At 42.7% G+C, this 23,005-nt stretch overlaps 1 protein-coding gene across 12 annotated transcripts in view; it reads left to right on the top strand.

Annotated features, from left to right (window-relative positions):
* The window catches only part of BICD1 (BICD cargo adaptor 1), a 303,349-nt gene that overhangs the window by 191,129 nt on the left and 89,215 nt on the right, over window positions 1-23,005 (top strand). The gene's annotated exons all lie outside the window — the stretch shown is intronic.

Below are 23,005 nucleotides of genomic sequence, written 5' to 3'. Positions count from 1 at the left end.
TAGCTTTTTTCACACCTCTAACTACTATAGTCCCAATGTAAGGAAAATACAGAACACGTTAGTATTTTATGGTGGCATTGTTAATTAAAGTGAAGTACAGTTCCTTTTATAAACTTTACAGTCAGCAAAGGTTTGTTAATAAATTAAGTGTCCCTAATTTAATGACAAGGGTTTGTAATATAATTTATACTTTAAACAAATGTTTCATTTTAAAAATATTCTCTCCCCATCAGCTATGTTTCCCATTTCCCAGTCACTTTCAAAGCTGTCTTGTGTTGCTAAATCCAAGATTCTAATTGAGATTCTAAGCAGGAAAAATTGCATCATTGGTTTTTGTTTATCTGTGAAAGCCCATATTAATGGAGACTGTTCCATATAAAGCAGTGCCCTTTCACCTGTGAGAACAAAGGGTAGATCTTGTATGAAATGAGAGCTGTAGCATATCAGTGTTTTCAAAGGGCCCAACAGCTCGATCCAGAAACCATTAGAGCATCCTTTAATGAGTGTGGTACATCTCTGATGCTGTAAGAAGGAGCTCAGTCTCCAAATCTTTTCCCAGAGATGGGAGGGACTGGTACCTTTGAGCATCACTCAGTCTGGAGGAGCCTGTTGTTTCGAATTCCCTGCATGAGAGTGACCATGCTTTTGGCCATAGAAAGCTGCACACTGCTCACTCCCCACATACTCTTATACCTATTCATTCTACCTCCAAGATGGCCAGAAATTTGGGATCTGATGCAAAGCCCAGTGAAGACAATGGTTTTTGTTGTGTTTCCTTTATTGTCTTTAGTGGGTTTGGATCAGCCTGTTAGGGCTTTTCTAAATTAGAAAGAGGCTGAGATTAAATCAGCATTACCTAACAGGTATTCCCTAACCTTGGTCTAACCACAATCTTTTCCCTAGTGTTAGATACAAGTTAACATACTTTACCTCAGCTAGTTATATTGAGGTAAAAGGTGTTAACCTGCATGAACAATAGGATAAAGGTCAGGTTAAGCTAAGACATGTTAACTGCCCCCTAGCTAACCTTGACCACTTTTCCTAGTTCATACAAACTTTTAGGTCATGCCCACGCTAGGGAAAAAAGGTGCATTTTAATACACTAGCTAATGCATAGTACCCAACGTGCTAAAATGTTAGATTTCAAACTCTTTGGGGCAGGGGCATTTTTTTTGTTCTGTGTCTGTGCAGTACCTAGCACAGTGGGGTCCTGGTCCATGACTGGGGCTCCTAGGCAGTATGTTAATACCAATAAACAACACTAATAACTGCTGTGGACAAGACTAGTGATGATTTTAACATGTGCTAGCTGGTAGAAATACACTTGAGATTCCCTCTGAGGGTTTTTCTCAACCTAGTAATGTGATACAATTACAAGTTGCCTTGTCCACACTAGGCTTTTAATACATGCTAGTTAATATGTTAGCTAATAGGTGTTAAAATATTTTTTCCCAGGGAACAGACAGCCTAAGGCCATGGCTACACTTGCAAATTTGCAGCGCTGCAGCAGGGTGTGAAAACACACCCTCTCCAGCGCTGCAAATTGCGGCGCTGCAAAGCGCCAGTGTGGTCAAAGCCACAGCGCTGGGAGCACGGCTCCCAGCGCTGTCCGTTATTCCCCACAGGGAGGTGGAGTACGGACAGCGCTGGGAGAGCTCTCTCCCAGCGCTGGCGCTTTGACTACACTTAGCGCTTCAAAGCGCTGCCGCGGCAGCGCTTTGAAGTGCAAGTGTAGCCATAGCCTAAATGCATTGATAGCGTTCCTCCCAGCCCCACTCCCTTGGTAGGCCAACAGCATGGAATGACTGTCATATTTACATTCACTTTCTTGTTTCTCTGAAGTGTTTCTGCTTCAATTCTAAATCTCTTCCCAGGCACATGATCTTGGTGAGATTATGGAGCTTGGAAGTTTTAATCAAAAAGATAACTTGGTTGCCGGAGGATCCTAAAGTTCACAGAACATTACGGGAAATGCCACTACAGAGACCAGAGCACTCATGGCTTTGGGGATTTTGGGTTGTCCTCCCCCCCTTTTTTTTTTTTTAAATGATGCATAAAGAGCTAACATGTTTTGTTTTGTTTTTTTAACATTAGAAATTCAGCTACTATCTGGCATTGAAAACTGACTGAGGAATGAGTGAAATTACATCATGAGTCAAGATAGTGAGTGTGGAGCAATTGAGAAGGAAAGATACACAGCCCCTTTACCAGACTGCTTCATCTGTTCTTACTTTACAATATATAACCAGTTACTGTTTAGCAGTATTAAACCATAGAGCACAAACTAGAATACAAGTTGAAACGAGAGCATTTAGGTAATTGTTCCCTGGTATTTTATCTTAGTTGTGTGAGGGTCTGATTTAGATTATTGAGGAGCCATCAGAAAACTGAGGCTCAGTCAGCTTTATTAGTCACACAAGAGAGCACAACACAGAAAGGAAAGGGTTAATACTTTACCAAACCAACCTGGGAAACAGCCTCGCTCAGCATTCAATCTGTTCCAAAAATAAGGACTCACTTTTGCTTATTATTATCCTTGTTTACAAGAACATGGAAGATTCACAAATTCCACAGTATTCCCATGGATTTATGCACCAGTTCTTATCAGTTTTTTATCTTGTTTTGAGCATAGTTTTCCAGAAGTCAGCAAAACTTAAGAGACATGCTGCCCTAACCTAGCTTGGTACAGAGAGCATGTTAGCTGAGCATCAACAAAATTGTTTGTCTTGGCCAGGGCCTCTCTGATGTATTTCAGTGTGAGCTATGGAAACATAACACTTCACATCTCCTCTTGGTTAAACAGCATCCTGGGAAGAGCTTAACATGAATACAATTCATAGTTATATAGAAGTGTAACCCTTCTGCCAGGCCGAATTGATAGCAGCAAGGGCCGGGTTCAATACATAGGGGTCCCTTCCCTACAAACGTAATGCAAAACCAGCTCGAGCCCCCACCCAGTGACCTGGGAAAATCTTACACACACCCCTGGGTGCCTCGAAGAGGCAATACTTCCCCTCTCGCAAGCACAGCACCTCGGTGTAGCAGAAAATGTTTAACAACATGAGATAAACAACATAGCATTAAATTGGGAAAACACCTCAACTAGAGTTCATAGACCAAACCATGAGCAAAGACCCACCCCAGGAAATTTCGCCATGTCCTCTTCCCTGGGCTCTTGAGTCCAGCAACCCCAAAATCACCCCAAGACTCCAAAGTCCAATACCCCAAATGTCCCTAGAGTCCAGCAACCCAAAGATCACCCACAGTCCCAAAAGTCCCACAGTCCCAAAAGTCTCTGTCCCGGGTCAGTGCAGCCCCAGAGTTCAAGAGTTTATCTGCAAGGGTTTTCCTTCCCCCGCCACCCTGGGTAGAAAGGGGCACCTTACGTGGTCCGGGGCCGACTGCTCTGCCTCTCCTTGGGATTCTGCTTCCGCCTTCCCCACTAACTGCTCAGCTCAGCTCCGCTCCGCTCTGCTCTGCCAGCTGCTCTGCTCCACCAGCCGTCCCGTGATCTGCTCCAGCCGTCCCCGCAAACTGCTCGGCTCCGCTCGCTCCATGGGCACTCCAACTGTCCCACAAACTGCTCTGTTCTGCCAGTTACTCTACTCCGCAATATAGCTTCAGGTTCCCCCACTAGTTAGCACAGCTCTTTAGTGAGTTCAGCTCAGGGACCTGTAACTTAGATTCTTAAGGGAATCAAAAATCAGCTCTGGTATTCAACAGTGGAGAGAGGAGGAGGTGCAATTGATGCTTCTGGCTCACACAAGGAGCCCACTCCCTTGTCTAGCGAGTGCCACTCAATTGATGGTGAGACTCCCTGTCACAAAGCAGTTTCACAGTTCCTCATCCACACAATCAGAGTGACAACACTCCACTCCTCCTGCCCCAACAACAAAGAAACTGGGGATCCCACAGCTGCCAAAGCAACCATCCCAGGCTGCCATGGGCTATGCCAGGCGAGGTGGGTGTGCCTATGCAAACATGATCAGCCCCTGAAATTCTTTTCCACACTCACCATAATTCACCATCAGATGTCAGGGTAGAGCTCATCCTGACTCTGCTTACATCAGCATTAATACATACATGTATATGAGCACTATGTATTGTATAGGATGCTGGCTAACACAGAGATTACAGCCATCTAACTTCAGTGCAGTTCAAAGTTATACAATTTAGCATGAATATAAAATATTCTAAACATAAGATTTATTTACTACTAGCCACTTTCTTATGTTTGTTACACAACACCTTATGCAATCATACTTGTAGTTACAGCAATAAAGCAATTGACATTTTTGTTAATATATATGCTGATTTCATAATACATATGTTTAAAAGAATCAGCTTCACAGCCCCCAGTACAGTTCCGTTCCCTTCTGGCCTTTGAATCTATGAATATGAGGAACACTGTGATTATTTTGTCTGACCTCCTGTATAACACGGGCCACTGGACTTCCCCAAAACAATTCCTAGACCATCTCTGTTAGAAAAACATCCACTCATGATTTAAAATGTCGTCAGTAAATTTAACTTTAGTAAGTTGTTCCAATGGCTAATTGTTCTTGGTGTTAAAAATTGATGCCTTATTTCCAATCTGAATTTGTCTAGCTTCAACTTCCAGCCATTGGATTGTGTTAAACTTTTTTTTTTTTGCTATGTTGAAGAGCCTATTATTAAATATTTCTTCCTCATGTTTATACTTATGGACTCTAATCAAGTCACTCCTGAACCTTCTTGTAGAGGAGCGGACTCACCCCTGCGGCGCCTCCTGCTGGTCTCTCCAGGAATTAGCTCAATTTCCAGCTCTGGAGCGCCCTCTGCAGGCTGGTGATCCGCCTGTCCTCTGGCCCCGTGTCCCTCCCTGGACCCAGTGCCCTTTTACCTGGGATGCTGCCCCCTGGCAGTAACCCCTTTCTCTCGGGTCCCCCCTCTCCAGGAAACCCCCCACCCACTATTCCACCTTGCATCAGTATCAGGCTACTGCCAGTCATCATCTAGCCCCCACGCCCTGGGGCAGACTGCAGTATCAGCCTACTCATCACTGGCAAGGTTGGGTTTGGACCTGCTGCGTTGGCCTACCCCTGGGCTGCCCTCTGCAACCCCTAGTACCTGTTGGCCTCATGCTAGGCCGCAGCCTGGGGCTTTCCAGGCTGGAGCTCCCCAGCTCCTCTGCCTTTCCCCAGCTCTACTCCATTCAGGTACCCAGTCTCTAGCTTTCTGCAGCCAGGCCCTTCTCCCTCTACAGGCAGAGGGAGACTGTCTGGGTTTCTGGCTCACCACCTCTTATAGGGACCAGCTGGGCCTGATTGGTGCTTGGCCACAGCTGAGCCTACTTTCCCCAATCAGCCCAGGCTTCTTGCCCCAGCCAGAAGCCCTCTCCCAGGGCTGGTTTAAGCCCTTTAGGACAGGAGCAGGGTAACTACCCTGATACACTCTCTTTGTTAGACTCAAAAAGCTCAATCTATTTAGTTTATCACTATAAGGTGCGATTTCTAATCCTGTAATCGTTCTCGTGGCTCTTCTCCACCCTCTCCAATTTATCAACATCATTCTTGAATTGTGGACACCAGAACTGGACACACTATTCCAGCATCGGTTGTACCAGTGCCATATATAGAGATCAAATTACCTCTCTACTACTACTTGAGATTTCCCTGTTTATGCATCCCAGGATTGCATTAACTCTTTTGGCCACTTCATCACATTGAGTTTCAGTGAATCTACATTTTCCCATGGAAAAAGAGTTTCATCAAACAATTCCCAACTAGCTGTATTTGTATACTTTAAAATATTGATTCTTTAGTGAGTGTATTATCCTGGTGTGTAAAAGAATGAGCTGTTTTTGAATCCTTACTTCTGGGCATTCTCAGTGAAGACTTTTTGGATGAAGTATATTTAATTCTTTCCTTAAAAAAAAAAAAAAAAACAACCAAAAAACCCACAAAGATTTCACTGAGATTTTTCTCAAGATAATTATTGCAATCAGCCCAGCTTCCTAAGAAGCCCTACAGTAATAACCTCATATAGAAGCTCAGTGGTAAGTAAAAACAAACACCGTCCTAAGGCAACACATTTTAAATTCAAGCTTTCAAAGGGTTAATACAAGCAAGAGTAATGGAAAAAAAGTGGATTTAAATATGATCTTAACCTCATTCCCTCTCCTCTCCCCCTCCATTTCTAATGTTTTTGAGTTTCAGGCAAACCCTCAGGGCAAAGGGATATTGTTTGTTACTTGCCACTACATTCCGTGCTTATTTGACTTCTAAAACAATAATTTAATTGTAGGGTTCAGCTACCATGTATCTCATGTCTGAGTAGCTCTCAGGCTGATTATATCATTAGAAATTGGCCCTTGTATTCTGTTTCCATAGAATGTATTATGTCTGGGACGTTTTCTGGTATCATGCAGCGTATCTTGATATTTCTCACCTGATCAGTCCTTTAAAGCTGAGATAGAAAATTATCACTGTAAAAGTCACCTTGGATGACTGTAAGATGTGAAGTGTAGATGAGCGGACTCACCCCTGCGGCGCCTCCTGCTGGTGACTTCGGGAATTAGCTCGGTTCCAGCTCCAGAGCACCCTCTGCAGGCCAGTGATCCACCTGTCCTCTGGCCCCGTGTCCCTCCCTGGACCCGGTGCCCTTTTACCTGGGGTGCTGCCCCTGGCAGTAACCGCTCAGTCTTAGGGTCTCCCCTCCCCAGGAAACCCCCACCCTCTATCCCCACCTTGCTTCAGTATATGGCTACTGCCAGTCATTGTCTAGCCCCTGCGCCCTGGGGCAGACTGCAGTATCAGCCTACTCGTCACTGGCAAGGTTGGGTTTGGACCTGCTGCATTGGCCTACCCCTGGGCTGCCCTCTGCAACCACCAGTATCTATTAGCCCAATGCTAGGCTGCAGCCTGGGGCTTTCCAGGCTAGAGCTCCCCAGCTCCTCTGCCTTTCCCCAGCTCCGCTTCACTCAGGTACCTTGTGTCCAGCTCCCTGCAGCCAGGCCCATCTCTCTCTATAGCTAGAAAGAGACTTCTTGGCTTCTGGCTCACAGCCTCTTACAGGGGCCAGCTGGGCCTGATTGGGGTGTGGCCCAGCTGCAGCCATTTCCCAATCAGCCCAGTTTAGTAGCTCCCAGCCACAACCTTCCCCCAGGGCTGTTTTAAGCCCTTCAGAGGAGGAGCAGGGGTCCACCCTGCTACATGAAGTAAGAGTACTGGAGGTGTTATCTGTATTTTTTAAATAAATAAAAGAAAGGTAAGAGCAAAAAAGTCAAGACCACATTTAAAATCAATTTATAATGAACTGGCAAAACACAACAATGTCAGTTATCAAGGAATTCACATAACCTCCAATGGCGGTTGCAAGTGTCAGTGCTGTAATGTGTCAGTATAGACAGTGCACTAGCGCTGGGAGTTACCCCCCGTCATGGAGGTGGGGTTTTTAGAGCTCCTAGCGCTGTGTCAGGACTATGCAAGCCATATTAAAGCGCTGCCAGCCCTTTAACATTGCCAGTGAAGACGTGCTTATGTCTTGCACATAGCAATTAATATTAATGAATTACCACGTGCACCAAAAACTGTAAAGAAGTGGTATTTAACATTCAGCCCTGAAAGATGTAGTTTACCATCACAGAAGAATCTCATCTTTGTTCATAAGTCATTGCTGAAATCACTGAAACACAGTGAGAAAAGCAAAAATGCCAAATGTTCTGGGAAGAAAGGAAATAGTCACTGAAACTTTGCCATCTTCTTAACACCAACAAATGTGCCCGATGTCATAGAAAAGCAAGCGTGTGCTCTGCATGCAAGGTCAGAGCTTCTAAGACGCACTGGCAACTGTCAATTTACAGAACATGTTTTTCTAGTAAAACTATTCTAAAAGACCTACAGGTATATAGAGTATGTGGTTTTTGAAGTGGAGCTCTGCATAGCTGACTCATTGTAGTTTGAAGGATGACTTGTTAGCTGCCCAATTTTTCAGTGCTCATACCTATGAAACTAAAATCCAGTTTCTCTCTAGCCTGTAGTAATTTATGCAAACTGCTTTCTAAAGCACATTCAAATTGATTTCTTCTTCTATTTCCTTCAATATACTGGCTCCATCTCAGTTTACCCTTAGGAGCAACTCTTTGTATTAGCTTGATGTTAGTTCTATTTTTCTGGGAAACAAGATCCTCTGTGCCTGAGGAAGAAGTGATGAAAGCATATTGCACAACTCTTAAGTAAATAAGTATGCACTGCACACATGCATCTAACTGGTTGTTCGTGCTGTGCATGGGTCAGCGCATACATTTTTTTGCATTTTGCTTCACATGGGTTCACAGTCCTTGAATTTCAGATTGGAATACACTCAGGAACTTGATGTAAAACTTGGCCTAAACCACTGAGTTTGGTGATAGAACCATGAGAAATAGAGGGCTTGTCTACACATTACATTAGTGCACACCAGAGGGGTGTAAATCCTAGTGCGCACTAGTGGCTGGCGCACTAACTGGCCCATGTGGTCCCTGCTGGCATGCACTAAAAATTCCTATGTGCATATTAATGTAAATCCCATTTCGAACAGTACTACCTTAATGTGCACTAGTGAACTTTGAGCACTTGCCAGCAGGGTCCTCATGGGCCAGTTAGCAAGCCATCCACTAGGGCTCACTAGAATTTACACCCTTCTGTTGCAGACTAATGCACTGTATAGACAAGCCCAGAATTTGTGAGGCTTTCTATGTTATTAGTAGGGCTATCAAGTGATTAAAAAAAATTAATTGTGATTAATCGCACTGTTAAACAATAATAGAATACCATTTATTTAAATAGTTTTGAATGTTTTCTACATTTTCAAATATATTGATTTCAATTACAAAACAGAATACAAAGTGTACAGTGCTCACATTTTTTATTACAAGTATTTGCACTGTAAAAAAACAAACGAAATAGGATTTTTCAATTCACCTAATACAAGTACTGTAGTGCAATCTCTTTATCATGAAAGTTGAACTTACAAATGTAGAATTATGTACAAAAATCTGCATTCAAAAATCCTACAAGTCCACTCAGTCCTACTTCTTGTTCAGCCAATGGCTCAGACAAACAAGTTTGTTTATATTTGCAGGAGATACTGCTGCCTGCTTCTTATTTACATCACCTGAAAGTGAGAACAGATGTTTTCATGGCACTGTTGTAGCTGGTGTCGCAAGATATTTACGTGCCAGATGTGCTGAAGATTCATATGTCCCTTCATGCTTCAACCATGATTCCAGGAGATAAGCGTCCATGCTGATGACGGGTTCTGCTCAATAACAATCCAAAGTAGTGCAGACCAATGCATGTTCATTTTCATCCTCTTTTGAGTCAGATGCCACCAGCAGAAGGTTGATTTTCTTTTTTGGTGGTTTAGGTTCTGTAGGTACTGCATCTGAGTATTGCTCTTTTATGACTTCTGAAAGCATGCTTCACACCCCAAACCTCTCAGATTTTGGAAGGCACTGCAGATTCTTAAACCTTTGGTCGAGTGCTGTAGCTATCTTTAAAAATCTCACATTGGTACCTTCTTTGCGCTTTGTCATATCTGCAGTGAAAGTGTTCTTAAAATGAACAACATGTGCTGGGACATCATCCGAGATTGCTATAACATGAAATATATGGAAGAATGTGGGTAAAACAGAGCAGGGGACATACTATTCTCCCCCCAGGTGTTCAGTCACAAATTTAATTAACATATTATTTTTTTAATGAGCATCATCAGCATGGAAGCATGTCCTCTGGAATGGTGGTTGAAGCATGAAGAGGCATATGAATGTTTAGCATATCTGGCAAGTAAATACATTGCAATGCCAGCTACAAAAGTGCCATGCAAATTCCTATTCTTGCTTTCTGGTGACGACGTAAATAAGAAACGGGTAGCATTATCTTCTGTAAATGTAAACAAACTTGTTTGTCTTAGCGATCGGCTGAATGAGAAGTAGGACTGAGTGGATTTGTAGGCTCTGAAGTTTTACATGGTTTTGTTTTTGAGTGAAGATATTTAACAAAAAAAAATCTACATTTGTAAGTTGCACTTTCACAACAAAGAGATTGCACTACAGTACTTGTATGAGGTGAATTGAAAACTATTATTTATTTTGTTTGATTTTTTACAATGCAAATATTTGTAATAAAAAATATACACTTTGATTTCAATTACAACACAGAATACAATATATATGAAAATGTATAAAACATCCAAAATATTAAATAATTTTCAATTGGTATTCTATTGTTTAACAGTACAATTAAAACTGCCATTAATCATGATTAATTTTTTTAATCATGATTAAATTTTTTGAGTTAATCGCATGAGTTAACTGTGATTAATCAAAAGCTCTAATTATTAGCACTATCACACAAGAGCCTAATCCTAACTGGGACTGCTAGAAGCTAATGTAATGCAATTAATAAATAATAAAGTGAAGACAGCTTACTCTTTCCTCCAAAGACCATCCTAGATTTGGTGGGGCAGTAGCCCTTCCTGATACCTTCCTCTCCTCGAAGACGCTAAACATGAGAGCAATTATGAGCAAAGTCTGGCTTCTCCCATTTTTACATGTTTAGAGTGAGATAATTATTGTCAAGAACCTGTGAAGAGAAGTAAAATATTAGATGTGTGATGTTGCCCAAAATTATGAAAATTTCCAAGCAAAACTTTTTGTGAAATAATTGTGACCACTTCTATAAATCTCTAAACAAGATATTAGGCTCTGTTAGGAAAAATATATATATATGGTTTGATTCTCCTTTTATTTACTCTGATGCATATCAGGAGTAACTTCACTGAAGTCAAAACCGGTGTTATTTGACGGAGAATCAATCCAGTAATTAGTAAAAGGTGAATACTATGTCCTCTTCTGGTCCACTGATTTTCTTTCCAAGTATACTTCTGAATACTGTGAAACCTGCTAGTAATACCCACAAAAAGATTTCTTTATAACAAGTGACTGAGATTTTGTATGCTATTAGGACAGGTGACTGTAGTTACAATATCAGGTGACCATTTGCACAAGTTTCCTTCTACCACCTTGTTTGTAGGACTTGCGTTAATCATGCTACAATGTTATGACCTCCTACAAGCTTTTAGTGCTGTTAACATTTAAGATAGAATGTGCATCCTGTGAATTTTTCTAGCGAAACAGAGGGAAGAGGAGAGTGCTTGCTTGCAGATGATGGCAAATAAAGTTGTAACCTTCATGTGGCATTTACATGATCAGATTCACTTAGTGTGTAATGGGCACACCCAGGGCCGGCTCCAGAGCCCAGCGGGGCAAGCACCCGCCTGGGGCGGCCCTTTCCCGGGGGGGCGGCAGGCTGGGCCGGCGGACCTGCCGCAGTCATGCCTGCGGAAGGTCCACCGGAGCCCCGGGAGCAGCGGACCTGCCGCAGGCACGACTGCGGAGGGGACGCTCGGCCGGCGGCTCCAGTGGACCTCCCGCAGGCATGACTGCGGACGGTTCGCTGGTCCCGCGGCTTGGCTGGACCTCCCACAGGCATGCCTGTGGCAGCTCAACCGGAGCCGCCGGACCAGGGAACCGCCCGCAGCTGTGGGAGGTCCAGCCGAGCCGCGCGACCAGCAGACCCTCACCAGTCATGCCCGCGGGAGGTCCGCTGCTCCCGCGGTTCGGGGGCGCCTCCCGGGCATGATTGCTTGGGGCGGCCAAATTTGTAGAGCCGCCCCTGGGCACACCCTTCAACTGTAAAGACAGAGGTTGGATGCTAAGCTCCTCTCCTGCGTAAAATGGTGTGTCTCAGCTGAGGATATCACAGACTCTCATGCTCATCTCTCAACAGTACAGCATGTTTGCTGCTTTAAAGAATTTAGGATTGAGCTAGTAATAAGATGTAATTAAAATATTTCTGAATCCTGGGAAGAGGAGTCAGCTGCCATGGGGAATGGAGAGCTTATGATAAGATTGACTCTACTGCATCTGAAACAGGGAAATGGAACAGCAATTCAGCCTTCTTACTTATTGATTATGATAAAGAACTCTTATTCCCTTCCATCTTCAAGGAAAAACACTAGCATATAACAGTGTCATGCAAAAATAAACCATTAATGGATGCACAATTTTTTTTCATTTTAATTTTCTGTGGCATATATAAAAATGATCAGTCTCACTCTTACTCTATTTAGGTTCTTGTACCGTGCCCACAGTAGGGTGAAATCCTTGCTCCATTGAAGTCAATGGGAGTTATGTCATTGGCTTCAGTGAGGCCAGGATTTTACCCTTAGAGGTAGAGGAAAATTGTGTCGTCATTGCTCAACCGCAAAATAAAAACAAACGAAAGCAATCTGAAGTTGCTTTGTTGCTCTAGTGAATTTGCGGCCAATATATAGCTCTTTCAGTTAGTATTACTTTTGTTTTGTGTGCAATCAATCTCCCTTTAGGCCCACTGGGAAATTTGGCATGTAACACCCAACCGATGGCTGGTTTTGTTTTTAAAAAAGAGCAACTGGCAGATGTCACTTCCAAATTACCACTTAGATGGGTTTTAAGAGTTGATCACTTTCAGTCTCTGCAATTGATGAGCAGGAGCGGGCTCGCATGAGCCCTTTCTTAACAGCTCCAAACCTGAGACATTATAGAATGTAGGAATCCCTGTTTTGATTTCATTTAATTGTGGCAGAAATTGGGTATGTTTGTAGAGGAGTTGGAAAAAATTGTTGTGCAGCCCACCCAAAAGTGCTAAAGCCAGCTCTGGAGAAGCCTTTTTTTCTCTGTGTTACTTTGGTCGTGGTAGTTTGTTTGTTTTTATTACTTTATAGTGGCCCACTGTGCTGAGTACTGTACAAAGGTAAATCAAAAGTCAGCTCCTGCCTCAAAGTTGACAGTCTAAGGTCTTGATCCTGCAAACACGTATGTGTATGCTTGAGTTCAATGGGATTAATGACATCCTTAAAGTCAAGCACATGTATAAATGTTCATGGGACTGGGAGAAGACATGAAGGTAGGTGTGAAAGCCAATGTGGAGGGAGGGAATAAGAATGACATTAATGTGAATGCAAGCTCTGTCTAGTCTGCAAACTTAAAAAAAAAATATAGTAAGGTAGGTGAACAAGAGATACTGATCTTAGACGAAGAGGGGAATCTCTGTAAGGAAATGGTGGGGTTTTATGGGAAAAGAGGGACAGTTGGAAAATAGGATCAAGATAGTTCCTTCCTGTTTAGTGCTGAGCTTGGTAAGCAGGAAGGCCTAAAGACTGCATTAGGAGAGAAATAATAATCAAGGAAAGACCGAGAAGGTGGGCATGACGACTATAGGAGGGACTCCATCGAGTGGCACCTGGCTGTTTTTCAGGACAGTTGTTTCTATCATGGTTTCAAACACACTGGGGAGGGAGCCTCTGTGATGGGTCCCCGGTGTGCAACCAGGACTGTGGGACCTCTGAGCCCTCCAAACCCAACAACCCCAGGGTATTCCTCTCACACTGTGATGCTGATGTGAAGCTACATACCTCTGGCAGTTACTGCACTTACGCAGACATCCACAGGCAGGGACACCTCCAACAGAGTTACGTGAACAATCTCCTAGCTACTCATGAACCATCAATAGGGGGGCTCCAGCCAATTCCCCCTGCTCCCCAGCCTTGCACCCCAGCGCTGTACCATCCTGCCCTGGTCAGAAGCCTGGCCAGTGTACGTTCATTACCCCATTCACCATTCCCTCAATGTGCAGTGAGCACACACTAGCCTTTGTAAACTAAGCTAAGATTTCCCAAGCACTTCAACTGTTTTAGGTAAAATGTAAAGATAGATTTTAAGTGATTATAAGTAGCATGCGTAGAGATCCAAGTTGGTTACTTAAGAAATAAAAAAAATTCACAGTCTAAGTTCTACAAACTAAACAGGATTTGAATCAATCAGTGTCTCACCCTAACAGATGGTGCAAGCAGGTTACAGCTCCTCAATAGCTGGGACCACCTTCCAGCCTGGGACCACCCTTCCCCAGATCAAAGTTTTTGGTCCTCCAGATATTCTTCTGGGTGTTGGGTTGGGGGGAGGGGGTTTAGAGATGCATTTGATGATGTCACTTCCCCTCTTTTATAATTTCTTCCAGTATGCTGGAAAGATCTTTACTGGGATGTGGGGATCAGGCAGTCCCCATTGGTCAAGCAGTCTCCATTGCATATGTGGTCTCTCTGAGAAGTCTCAGGGATGGCTGTTGGGAGAGTGGATTCCCTTTAATGAGCCATCAGCATATGTCTGATGGGGTCCTTTGTTGCAATTGAAAGGTTGGCTGTGGGCATCTCCCAACCTCACAACATATTTCAGTAACACATATAGCAGTGCTTCATAACCTCACATGCAAAGATAGCACATACCATTCAACAGGATATTGATGTTCAACAGATCAAGACTTTTAAAATGACACCTCACAAGGCATACTTTGTACAAAACATATCAGAATGATATGACAGTGGTGAATAGGGGGGTTCCAGGGTGCTAGGTTGAAATACCGTGTGTGAGTGAAAAATACAATACATGATCTTCCACTGTCCTGCTCTGTTTGCAGACTGCAGAGAGCAGCCAATTTACTAGTCGCCTTGTCCTCTAGTCGCTGAAGGGTGCAGTGACTTTGATTGTTCTTCCTCATCTCATCATGCCACTGCGGTAATGCTAAGTCCTCAAGCGCACTGATAGCAGGTGGTATTCTGGAGGCAAGGGTCAGTGACATCTTGATCTTCTGGCTTGGTCAGGGCTGTGGGGAGCCTGGCTGCACCACCAAGGATTCCCCTACCTGCTGCTACTGCTGAAACCCTTCCCTAAACGGGAGTTCAACTGCTACAGGCCTGGATCTTGCATCAGGATCCTCTAATGTAGACTGCTGTGCCCATTTAATCTACAGGGCTCTTCAAGGACACACGGATGGCATTAGCGCAGGGGTGGGCAAACTACGGCCCAGGGGCCACATCCGGCCCTTCAGACATTTTAATCTGGCCCTCAAACTCCCGCTGTGGAGCGGGATCCAGGGCTTTTCCCACTCCAGCCAGGGAGCGGGGTTGGGGGCTTGCCCTGCTCTGTGCATGCTGCGGCTCCCAGAAGCAGCAGCATGTCCCTCCTCCAGCTCCTACGCGAAAGGGCAGCCGGGGGCTCCGCATGATGCCCCCACCCCGGCAGCTCCCATTGGCTGAGAACCATGGCCAATAGGAGGTGGCACCTGCAGACAGGGCAGCATGCAGAACCACCTGGCCACACCTCCGCATAGGAGCCAGAGGAGGGACATGCTGCTGCTCAGGGAGCCGCTTGAGGTAAGCGCTACCCAGAGCCTGCACCCTGATCCCCTCCCATGTCCCAACCCCCTGTCCCAGCCCTGATTCCCCCTCCTGCCCTCCAAAACCCTTTGCCCCAGCCCAGAGAATACTCTTGCATCCCCAACCCTTCACCCCCATCCCCATCCCAGAGCCCGCACCTCCAACCAGAGCCCGCACCCCAACCCCCAGCCCCCTCCCACACCCTGAACTCCTCATTTCTGGCCCTACCCCAGAGCCCACTCCCCCAACCGGAGCCCAACCCCAATTTTGTGATCATTCATTGCCTGCCATACAATTTCCATACCCAAATGTGGCCCTTGGGCCAAAAAGTTTTCCCTAACCCTGCACTAGCAGATCCTGATGCAGGATCAGGAATGAGACTTTAGTTCACTTTTAATTAGCTTTCACATGCAATTGTGGGAAACAATGGGCACTATGTACTCATCCTCCCTTCTGGTCGACCTCTTCGTACTCTGCTTAGGTCCCCAATCCCATGTGGTGCCCTCCAGGTTGGAAGGAATAATGGTGTTGTGGCACCTCGCATGCATGGAATGGGTTTATATGGTGAATTAATGTTGTTTGGATGGACCACCTATCACATTATTCCATTCCTGGTTTGGTGCATCCTTAATGTCTGAGTGGATTTTTTTCTTTGAAATCTGCTAACTCTTGAGGGTATCATCCTGTATAGATTAGCTGATCGCTGAATGTATTCCCTCTGTGTCCACCAAAATCCACAGATTTCTAATGGTAATGTTGTCCTTGATAGGGGCTTCTATAGGGCGGGAAGGGAAAGAGCATGGCTTTTCATCTCCCCCTTTATGTGTTGGTTTGCTTCCTTGTAAACCACGCCAGGAGGGTGGAATATGTCCTATAGGATGCAGATATAGATTTACTCTTCCATTTTGATTGTTTATTTATTAAAACCCAAACACAAATCAATTTTTTAAAAAGAAAAGATGTAATTGGACCATATAGCTCCTAACAGTCTACCCCAAAGGCAGTAGAATAAGAACATTTTGACATTTTTTGTGGGGGTTTTTTTTTAGTCTCAAGAATTTTTCATTCATTTATTTTTGTTTTCCTAGGGCCAAAAAGAAACAAATTTAGGATGGAGAAAGAAACAGAAATTACTTATAATATGTTAAATTCTAACCCAAGGTAAAATATAACTAAAAGTATTTATTAAGTATTGGTGTCTACAAAACCCACACCTTTTATTTTCATCTGTGTAGATTAAAGTGAATTTGGCACCCAAGTTTACAATGACAGGTGTTCCCATACTCAAGAAAGCAGATATTAGTTTAACCATAAATTGTCCAACTGACATAATCGGCTTCAAAACATCCCATTTATTGTTAGTACATTACAAAAGTCATATTCAAATGGGCTTTTGTATTGCATACATACAATATTCGGTTATTAAAACCAAATTACCTAATTTTCATTGTTTTTGCTCCTGAATTACTAAATTAGTAGTAGAAATTCACATACAGTGCAAGTGGTTGTGGCTGCACTTCCCACCAGATAAGACTTAAACTTTGGTCCAGTGTAGACTAGCTTTGCTGCACATATCTGGTTGTTTTCTGATTAACAGAACTGATAAGCCCTTCACTGGGGAAGAAAATAGGCTTTTTATTGTGCCAAAGGCTGCCGGCATGACTTCTGCTTGACTTGGAATCCCTCCCTTGAGTTTTATGTGAAGTAATGTGGAAAAAATGCTCATGACCCCATGTCCATATATAAGGCTAAATGAGACTCCTAACTATATACTGGTAAAGGATCAATTAAACATCTGGGGAATCGGCCTAGCTCTGTTCCAGAGAATAAAAAGACGTGTTAACTAAACACATAGGAAGACACAGTTCCCTGAACTGAAGAGTTCACAGTTCATGGCCATGGGCCTTAGGCATATGCCCAAACACTTGGACACGTACTTTACTTTACATATCTGAGTAGTGCCATTGAAGATGTGCCTGATGATTGCAGATATTAACTCTTAAGTTCCATCTTAATTGGTGCATTCCATTTTATATTGTTTAGGATTTATTCTGTTCAATCCTATATAAGTTCTTATATTGCCCTTATTACTGTAGCATCTGAATAACTTCCAGTAGCGCATTAAGCAATATGCTAACACCTACAGTAATTAATGCACACTAGTCACGGTCTGATGCCATGCTGACAAGAAGTCTGTTGTTTTCTTTAGTTTCATAGGTGTCTCTTTCTTGCTTTTTTGGCACAGATGCATTAAAATCATTCTTCTTGTGATTGGGGCAGAAAATAACCTCTAGGCATTAAAACATTACTCATGTACCTTTAGCTCCACCTCTTGGGTTAACAGTGTTTTACAGATACAATAATACAAATAAGGGAATCTTCTCTGGAGGTGATAAAAATCTTTTGGTTAAACCCTTGCAAACATTTGTGGATCAGCAGCCATCCCTTGGAACGTTAATAGTACATGATTAAAAGCGAAGTTGAATTATGAATTATTTTGCTGATCATAGAATCATTTGGGTTAGAATTGTCCCCTAGTGGCTCATCTGGAAAATTGCCCTGCTGATACACCCATTTTACATCATATAAAAGTATTTTGGTGCATTTCAAAAATGCCTTAGAGAGGCTTGATGTGATGATCAAAATGTGACACTTGCGTCATGCTCCGACCCTGACTTCTGTATCAGAAGACTGTTGTATACGTCATAATGATGTATTGTTCAGTCAAAATATTTAACAAAAAAAGCTTACAAAAATAATAAACACAATTGTCCACATTTGGTGGAAGCAAATATAATACTTGTGACAGGGACCAAATACAAACTTAGCATGTTATTTTGAAAAGACGAAAGAATATTTCACCAATGCAAACCACATAAAAATAGCATAACAATGAAAATACTGTAACATTACATGCTATCCTGAAAGACCTCTTCTGGCGTTTGCTCATACTAGGTACTAATTTGAAAAAAACCCTCTATAGATTGCTTTTAGATTAGCCTTTATAAAATATTGGGCTGTACTAGTAAAGCACAGCATTTTATGTGTGGTATTGAAAATGAAACACTGCTTTACAGCTGGATCTTTGCCAGCATAATGCAGGCTTTTGCAAGTGCCAAGGGAGAGGTTGGAGTATAGAGTGCAATGTTATGCCATTTTCAGTAACAAGATTTGTGTTTTACCTTAGTGAAATATTGTATCATCATTTCAAAATAACATGCTGAGTTGGTGTTGGTCCCTATGACAGTACTATTACTGTCTTGCTTCCACCCGATGCTTTGGATAGACACTTAAGGTAACACCGCAGACAGAACTGTTAGCAGACATAATTTTTGGCTGGTTCTTATGTTGTTGCTGTTGTTTTTTGTTTTAACCAGAGCAAATAGAATATTGTTCTGTAGTAACACTTTCTATATGGATAAAAGAAGGGAGTGAGGAGAAACATTATAAGTGGTTCTGTTTATACTTCCAGGAATGTGTAGGAGAAGCCGTGGTATGTGGCGAAGGAATGAGCATTCTGTTGTTTGTTTTAATATGATGAATTTAAGAAAGATGGCCATTCAAGCTTCCTGTACAGTTGCTATATGTTGTATTAGGGGGAAAATTGGTTCCATTCCTTGGTCTTACACATTCAGTTAATCTCAGAACCGTTTCCAAAATAAAGTAGTTTGTAGTGCATCAGTGAAATAACGCATCAGTGATTTGGTAAAAAGCCTTTTTATTCAGGTCCGTTGCTCTCTGGCCATTTTGTCCCCTTCCTGCTTTTTCTAAGAGCTATTCCTTTTGATCAAAGTAGCCAATTGCTGAGCCAGTTTTGTGGGGGAGGGTTGTTGTTTTTTTAATACTCTGGGATACAGTAAATATGTGATGGATTTTGTAAAAATTAAGTATAGGATAAAATAATTGATTAGTTTTGTGTAATTTTTGTCAGAACCTTAATTTTATGTTATCAACTTTTCAACCTTCCTACCCTTTGCTTGATCCAACAGTTACAAATTACTAGTTAAGATTTTTGACCTTCAACATATTTTTGGTTGTGTGTTTTTGAAAATTAAATTTGATGTGTAAATTTGTTATTGCTCATGAAAGACAGCATAATAGGCCTGATGTGAGTCTTTCCATTGACTTCACTGGGCTTTGGATTAGACTTAATGTGAACAGACATTAGTTTTCCTGTGTAACTCTGCTAATGCACCCTAATCCTGTCCTATCACACGCCTTTCCTAAACTGCAATTGGCTACGGGCCTGAACCTGCTGTGGACCACTTCAGCAGTCCTGAGATAGATTCCTTTAATGGATGGGACTGTTATGTGTAAGGAGAATTCTTTAAAACACACTTGTTGCCTGAGTTGATTTTTCAGCCACCTGCTCTTCATCCAGGGGCTGATCTTCTTCCAGCCATCGGTAAGGTTGTGAGATAGCACAGTTATGCTTGGTATAAGCTCTCTTTTAGGGCTGGGTGTTGTCCCCATACTGCTACCCCTTCAGTCCATTTTGTCTCGCATTTCTCATGAAAGTAGACTTGCATGTATACCCAGACCCTACAGGAGCCAAAATTAAAGACATAATGTCAGAAATGGAAAACATAGGCAGTTGTTCAGTGGTATTGGAATTATTAATAATATTAGACATTATTAATACTAATGTGGGAAATCACCAGATACTAATTTAACCATTAATTCCTTTATTTAATGTATACATCAAATGGTATTTTATACAATTGCTCTAAACATGCCTGACAGCCTAAAAATAAGCAGTCACTACAGCCAGTACAGTAACAAAGTGTTCATAAACATGTGATCAGTATACTTACAGCTAGGTGAGACCTAGGGAAAACTGTCTCATTCTGGTGTGCTGCAGCATGATCAGGTAGAGTATGACAAAGAATCTTCAATTTCATCATTTTTTATAGCCTTTAACAAACAAATGATGTCACTGCCAGATACTGACTTCAGTTAAAACCAATTTGAGACAATTCACCCCTATTTTCAGTCTTAATCTAGATAAAATTGAGGGTATGTCTGCACTGGCACTTCGTCGGCAAAACTTTTATTGTTCAGGGGTGTTAAAAAAACACCCCTCCAAACGACAAAAGTTTTAATGGTGAAAAGCGCCCGTGTGAACAGCATTTTGTCAGCAGGAGCACTCTCCTGCCGACAAAGCAGCTGCTTCTCATGTGGGGGTGGAAGTTTTTGTTGGCAGGAGAACTCCTGCAGCTACACTGCATGGTTTTTTTTTTTTTTGTGCATCAACATATTTTATAGTGGTTTATAGTTTTATCTTCTAGGATTTTACACTTGTTTAACCCAGATGCAAAACTAAATATCTGTGTCTTGCAAATCAACTCAGAATTGAGAACACTTACCACTACACCCTTATGTACTAGGAATTAATCTGTACATACAGACAGAGCCAGATTACACTTTTGTAGGGCCCTGGGCCAGAGCAAATGGGGGGGTCCCCCCATCCCTTCCACTTGCAGTCCCCCCACAGCCCCTGCCTGGTGCTCCTGCTGGGGAAGTGGGATCAGGGCATGGGGACTTGCCCTGCCCGCCTGGTGCTCCTGCCAGGGAGTGGAGATTGGGGTGCAGGGGCTTGCAGGAGCACCAGGCGGGTGGAGCGGGGCAAGCCCCACCACCCTGACCCCACTCCCCAGCAGGAGCACCAGGCAAGCGGGCAGAGGAATAAATGGGTAGGAATAAATGGTAAATTTTCAGAATGGACGGGATAACTAGTGGTGTTCCCCAAGGGTCAGTCCTAGGACCAATCCTATTCAACTTATTCATAAATGATCTGGAGAAAGGGGTAAACAGTGAGGTGGCAAAGTTTTGCAGATGATACTAAACTGCTCTAGATAGTTAAGACCAAAGCAGACTGTGAAGAACTTCAAAAAGATCTCTCAAAACTAAGTGATTGGGCAACAAAATGGCAAATGAAATTTAATGTGGATAAATGTAAAGTACGGCACATTGGAAAAAATAACCCCAACTATACATACAATATGATGGGGGCTAATTTAGCTACAGCTAATCAGGAAAGAGATCTTGGAGTCATCGTGGGTAGTTCTCCAAAGACATCTACACAGTGTGCAGTGGCAGTCAAAAAAGCAAACAGGATGTTAGGAATCATTTAAAAAGGGATAGCGAATAAGACGGAGAATATCTTATTGCCCTTATATAAATCAATGGTATGCCCACATCTTGAATTCTGCATACAGATGTGGTCTCCTCATCTCAAAAAAGATATACTGGCATTAGGAAAAGTTCAGAAAAGGGCAACTAAAATGATTAGGGGTTTGGAATGGGTTTGGAAAGGAGCGATTAAAGAGGCTAGACTTTTCAGCTTGGAAAAGAGGAGAGTAAAGTGGGATATGATAGAGATATATAAAATCGTGAGTGGTGTGGAGAAAGTGAATAAGGAAAAGTTATTTACTTGTTCCCATAATATAAGAACTAGGGGCCACCAAATGAAATTAATGGGCAGCAGATTTAAAACAAGTAAAAGAAAGTTCTTCTTCACACAGTGCACAGTCAACCTGTGGAACTCCTTGCCTGAGGAGGTTGTGAAGGCTAGGACTATAACAGGGTTTGAAAGAGAACTAGATAAATTCATGATGGTTAAGTCCATTAATGGCTATTAGTCAGGATGGGTAAGGAATGGTGTCCCTAGCCTCTGTTTGTCAGAGGGTGGAGATGGATGGCAGGAGAGAGATCACTTGATCATTACCTGTTAGGTTCACTCCCTCTGGGGCACCTGGCATTGGTCACTGTCAGTAGATAGGATACTGGGCTAAATGGACCTTTGGTCTGACCCAGTATGGCCGTTCTTATATTCTTATGACCGTGCTCCCTGGCAGGAGCCCTGGGCAGGTGGAGCAGGCTGGAGCGCGGGGGTACCCCAATTGGCTGGGGCCCCTGGGAATGGGCCCCGTTGGCCCAGTGGCTAATCTGCCACTGCATACAGAGCCAGATACACACAGGTCACTGAATGCAATTTCTATAGTGCCTGTTTCTTACAGAGATGTTCAACTTTTCAGAAAGATATAATGTCTGTGATTGCTCTCCCTCTGCAGAAATCATAGATTATATTATTTTCTATCTCTGCTCCTCCTGGCATCACAGCAGAGACAGAGTCTATGCCATCATTATGAATGGAGCCTTTCTTCTTCTTGTAGAATATTCCGTCGTGCCCCCCAGGTATCACTGCTACTGCAGTGCTCATCATTCCTGCAGGGGGTGGGAGATGCAACTGATGGTCCTTACTGCCATGAATCAGGACTGAAGGGGCTCACATACAGAGCAGTGTTGCCCTGAAAGACCATATCTGTCGCTGATTCCACTTTCACCTACTCCATTATAAATAGGGTTGGCAGAATTGGATTTTTATTTTTTTTATCGTTTCAATGGATAATATTGATGTTTATTTTTACACTTTTTTATTTTTATCAATTTAAATTTTCACAGTTGCAGAAAGTTATGGGTGTCAGACAATAATTAGTTAATGAGAGTAAATTTTGAGATTCAAAAAATTAAAGCTTTATATCTGCTAAAATATAAACTATCAACATCATATGTCAAAATTTTACCCTTAAATCAAACTGTAATAAGTTGTCAAGCAGCATATTTGTTACTTTGCCTATCTGTAAAGTTTGATTATTATTGAAGGAAATGGTTCTCATTGGTTTGGGTATGGTGACATCAACTTTTGTTGACATTTACCGATAAAAATCGA

The sequence above is a fragment of the Mauremys mutica genome, chromosome 1 (assembly GCF_020497125.1).
Source record: "Mauremys mutica isolate MM-2020 ecotype Southern chromosome 1, ASM2049712v1, whole genome shotgun sequence".
In the NCBI taxonomy this organism is placed as follows: Eukaryota; Metazoa; Chordata; order Testudines; family Geoemydidae; genus Mauremys; species Mauremys mutica.
The sequence above is the reverse complement of the archived record's forward strand: the minus strand, read 5'-3'. Positions and strand labels throughout refer to the sequence as shown.